The 5,580-nt window shown below is 37.8% G+C and overlaps 1 long non-coding RNA gene across 1 annotated transcript; it reads left to right on the top strand.

Annotated features, from left to right (window-relative positions):
• Nucleotides 1-3,562, top strand: LOC122758829. The gene is made up of 4 exons (XR_006358198.1): nucleotides 1-48; nucleotides 563-654; nucleotides 3,232-3,380; nucleotides 3,460-3,562. It is a non-coding gene; the product is annotated as an uncharacterized LOC122758829 (long non-coding RNA).
• Nucleotides 3,563-5,580: the final 2,018 nt, after the last annotated feature.

Here is a 5,580-nt window from a genome sequence, read left to right as displayed (position 1 = left end):
GTGATTAACACCAGGTAGATGTGTGGCAAAGCTGCTGTGTGTCTGCAGGTAAGATATCTGCGTTAAAAGACCATTAACGTTTGTAGTCTGAGTTGGTTTAAACTTACTGTCTGTTTCTTGACTCAGTCCAGATCTTTCAAACCCATTTAAAGTTTTATTTTGATAGCTATAGTCAGGATTTCAGAGGTAGCATTTTGGTCGATCAGAATGTGCTCCAAGAATCCACACTGATCCTCCATTATATACTTTAAATAGTAATGGTAGTATTGCATTTAATTATAAGTGTCATTCAAGAGGTCTTCAAAATTCCTAACAAAGTACAAATACTTCGTTACTGTCGTCAATGTACACAAAAATGGACGATGTTTCAGACCGAGCTCTGCCTTCTTCCAGGAGAGCGTTCCCATTTTAGCAGTGGGAATGACAGACGCCTTAATTCTCATTGAGTCATTTTCCTACTTAAAACAACTTAGTTTTACAGAGTCATGTTGCCATTAAAATAGACTTTTCTCCTCCTGAGTGTTAATCCACATTACTGTGTTCTCATGTCACATGTCCACAGGGAGTGTGAGCTGAGCACAGTGGAGGCTCTGCAGCTGCCAGTAGATGGAGCTGTTGACTCATCATCAGCATCCACTGGTAGACGCACAGTCGGTGAGTGTTACCTGACATTTATATAGAGCTTTAATGCTCTATAAACTTAGCAAAAAGCTATATTTATTTCTTCTTTTTGTAAGAAACATGTTTTTATACAGCACTTTTCTGAGTTACAATGATTATTTCTGAAGTGCTTTTCTAATAAAACTGATGATAATCTGAGTTTAGAGCATTTCTCATTCGCTAATTTGAAGTAATAATATTAGATTGATGGCACTTTTTAAAGTAATGACCTCTTATCGAGCACATTTCTAATAATGCTAATAATAATTCAGACTAACGATAGTTTATAGCACTTTCCTAAGCGATGACCTCATTTATGGAGCACGTTTTTGTGAGTAAAAATTATCGTTCTTTATCGAGCACCTTTCTCACACTTTTCCAGCACAACAACAAACGCACAATGTAAACAATTTTGGAGCAGTGTGCACAAAAAACAAGTACCCAACTGGACAATTAAAAGTCATGGACAAAATCAATAAAATGAAAGAAAATGCATGTTAACTTGGTGCAGTAAAATTTAGAGAAGCGCTCCAGTCAAAGTATGTTTAAGTAGAAAAGAAAATGCATGTAAAAGCTGACGCTTTCAGGGGGAAAGGACAAATCCTTGAAACCTGTACCTGAGGGTTCATGTGGCAATGAGGACAGACAACGGCTTCACATTAGAAAAATAAAAAGAACAAATACCTTTGACGTCTGACCCTAAAGGTTTACAATCGGATTACTTTATCAGACTCGTCTGTTATCAGCGGCCTGTCACGTCTCCAGAACTTTGACCACTTGAGAACTTTCGTTTCCCGCGAACTTGCCCCGACACTTGATCCTGACAGGAGTTTTGACAAAGACAGGGTCAGACGTAGATGTGTGGCACGTTCTCCAACAGTGAGGCCATCCGAGGCAATCTGACCGTGTGCAAAAGCGACACCGATGTAGAAAAGATATCCAGTACAGCACTGGCCCAAGACTTCATGGGGCCCTAAGCAAGATTTGATGTTGTGGCCCTTTATCAACGCCAGTAATAAAGTAATATATGACATGATGTTTCTGGTGGAATTCTGTGATTCAAGCATTTTTAATCTCGCCCTCTCGTCGTTCTCTGCTTTCTCCCTCGTTCTTCTTTCATATTCACGTTTCGGAGACACTTTGCGCCGTGTAGTGTACAAATGCACATCATCGTCATGGTTGTCACCACCAACGCCAACGTTAAAATACAGTGGTGTAAAAAGACAGAGCAAAGTCGGCTACAGGAGGCAGATTTATCCTCTCATCCTCCTCCTCTTCCTCACATATACTCCACACAAATGAGATTAAGATGGAGCGAGAAATGATTCCTTCTCAGTCGGCATCCGGTTTGTATGAAATAGTCCGTCTGATGTTTACTCGTGTGTGTGTGTGTGCGTGGCCCCTCACTTTGGTCAGACAGTCGTTTCCTCTTCCTCCGACAACAGTTTTCTATAATAATGCCGTCGCTGCCTTGATCTCCGGTCGGTGGCCCTGATATCTTGCAAGGCTGGTTTTTCCACTGGATGTTATTGCAACAAGACATTTAACCATCACATTTAGGCTAAAAATCCTACATAGTTCTGCTCTCGGACACTAATAACATTCTGTGGCAAGTTCTAGTTACTTTTTAATCCAACACATCTCTTACATTTGACATTTTTGTCTGTAGATTAGAAGGAAAAAAGAACATTTGTGGGGGGGAGAAGCCATGTTCCACCTGCTCCACCTTCCCACCTCATATTCTATTGCTTAGAACAGCTGTTCCCAAACTTTATGAGTGCTGGGCTCTGATTTGAAATCTGAAAATCCTCTGAGGTTCACATCCAAAATCACCCTGAATCACAATTCTGATTCACACAGGAGACGAGGATCAATAATGTCATATATATATATATATATATATATATAGTTGTTTTCATGGGGATATGGGATGGAAGAATTCACTTAATAATTCACACAGATTAATAATTTACAGCGTAATTGTGTCATAATTCTCCATCAACATAAACTCACAATTAACAAATTAATATGGAGCGCAAATAGAGTAATGTTAGGCCTGCATGCTGACCGGCTGAATCTGGATCCTCGCGCATCAACAGCGTTTTAAAACTTAATTACATAACTGAAAATGGTGACAACGCTGACATCAGCAAGGGCTTTTCTCGTTCAGACAACTGCTGTTCACTGGATGTTTAAGATCAGCAGTTTCTCTGTAAAACTGGTAAAAAAGAAAAAATCACCTTTCTTCATTCTGATGCTCAGATTTAAACCTCAGCAGGTCCACATATACTCTACATGACTTAAGTGGCTGCTTTCTGTCTTAACTCATAATTTGATATATATATATTACTGTGCTTTACCAGTTTAAAGCATGTGCAACAGTGTTATTAAAGTGCTATTATAGCTAACCTTTGACCTTGATAAGGATATGTGATCATAGGCAATGTTGTGCATGTTGCTATGGAGTGCAGGAGTGCTCTTCTTTATGACCACATGACCACAATCAGTTCCAATTTTTTTTATTCCGTGACTTCACGGCAATATTCAGTGGATTCTTTTGTTTTTTTCCAGGTTTGCACTGTGCACGGATCGAGAAAACTGAACACTAAAAGCAAATAAACATTCATTTTCTGAGTATGAGGAGTTTTCTGACGGATGGAGTCGCTCATAATAAAAAAAGAGGGACACTGAGGACGTCCCTTGTCAGTCATTTATGAGTGGTATAATAATAGCAATTTTACTTTATCTTTTTTATTTATTCATTTTGCAACAAGTTTATAACCAACAGTTTCTCTTCAGGTCCGGTTGAATCAGCACACAGCACTATAGAGCACAATTTGAACTCAAGTGGACCAGACCAGTGAAATAATTGCATAATAACCAATAAACAACAAGAACTCCACATTTTTCCCAGTTGTTGTACGTTTAATGAAGTACATATATATATATATATATATATATATATATATATATATATATATATATATATATATATATTTTTTTTTTACAAAACAGCATTTCTTAAGGAAAATAAGTGCAATTTCAGAAATATTATGCCTAAATTTACCATTTACACATGTGCATTACAAAAAGGCACAAACAATTAGTCACAGGTAATGTGGAAGTGAAAAATATAGCCTTTCGCTTTACGATAAGATTCTAATTCATAACAAATTCACCTGGGGGGCCGGTTCTGGCCCTCGGGCCGTATGTTTGACACCAGCGCTATAGAGGGAAGAATATGTAACCCATATCTATACACTCATGATGATGCAATGACATGAAAGAATATATGCAAAGAAAACAAGTGTTTCGTCTCGCTCACAACACTGTTATCAGACGCTCGCTGGCCAATAAAACAGGGTGGAGTGCAAAAAGGGTGACCTTTGCTTTAATCGGTTTATTAGAAGCTAATATGTTCTTGACGTAAATGAACTGAAGTGGTGCCGGGGGGGGGGGAGAACTTTGTGTTTTTAGGCAGGTTTACAAATGACAAATGCAAGGCAGCGTCTCACTCATACAGCTGACCTTGATGCCATATCTGAGTAATAAATCCAAGACTCAAGTCCCCGCGTCACAGCAGCGTCACTGTGGCGATAAAGTGACTAAAATAGCTGGAGCTGAATTTTTACTTATGCTGACCTAACACAACAAAGATACTGCAGGTATTGACTTTGCTCCCTATCGCCAAAAAAACTACAAGCTCTAAACGCAAACACAAAACACAGATTAAATGCATTTCAGATAAAGAACAATATGATCATAGTAATGATATATATATATATATGTATTTAGTGACAATTCAATAAAAAATGTATTAATTACAGTCATATATTGTTTTTTAATCGCATTAATCTAATTTTTAATCTCTAATTTTAGTGTTTCTGTATGCGAGTTGCTTTTTTTTATAAAATCAATTTTTTATGTGTTGTGCTTGAGTTGTTGGGGGTGGAAAACGATGGTCAGTCACACCCTCAGACCTGTCGCCATATCTCCGTCTTAAGGGGGGCATATGAAATGCATGGGGGGGCACAATAATTAGCCTATAGTATGTATATTTTTGATTATCCTATACTCTCCTATATGATTATCATGTTAAACATAACCAACAGCAATATGACCAGGTATAGCCTACAAATCAAGGGACATTTAGAATAGATACAAATGTGTGATTGATTGCGAGTTAACTATGACATTAATGTGATTTAATTGTGGTTAAATATATTAATCATTTAACAGCACTAGTCTGAACACAAAACCGCGAGCATCACCCCACCACACTTCAGTGGGGGCAAGAGTCCAGGCCACTGCGATTGATATTCTGACATGGTGACGACCGTGAAAGACAAAAATATCGTGTAGCCTGATCCCATCCCACTTAAACTAAAAAACTTAAACTTCCAAAACTAAAAGTTCCACGCTCAAAACCAGGGTTGGAGGCGAGAGCAAATAGCTGCCAAGATGAAACTTGACCAAACAGTGTCGACTCAGCGATATAATTAACACATTTACATATAAAAAAAAAGAATTGATTAGTAGATGGACAAATCAAGTGACTTTCTGACCAAACCTTACTTACTTTAAGGAAGAAATGTAACGTATAGAATGTTTTTACAGTCCAAGTAAGTTGCGATAACTTCACAGAAGGCTTGCAGCAGTAAATGCTGTAATTATTCTACCACTGCAACAGGAATTACTGCATAAAATCTGATTACTGTCACTTGTATTCACCTTTAACCTTGAACGGCGTCATATTCACTGTGAAACATAGAAAACACTTCTTTTTAACAAACAATAACATATACAACACGTCATTTTGTGATCGTTTGGGCAAAGTTACACTGAAATGTATCATTCTTATTCTTTTCTTTGTTTATTCCCGTGACTAACACCGCTTTATATTTTTCTACCACAAAGATT

Source organism: Solea senegalensis, linkage group LG18 (assembly GCF_019176455.1).
Source record: "Solea senegalensis isolate Sse05_10M linkage group LG18, IFAPA_SoseM_1, whole genome shotgun sequence".
Classification (NCBI taxonomy): domain Eukaryota; kingdom Metazoa; phylum Chordata; class Actinopteri; order Pleuronectiformes; family Soleidae; genus Solea; species Solea senegalensis.
This window is presented reverse-complemented; position numbering and strand designations above follow the sequence as displayed.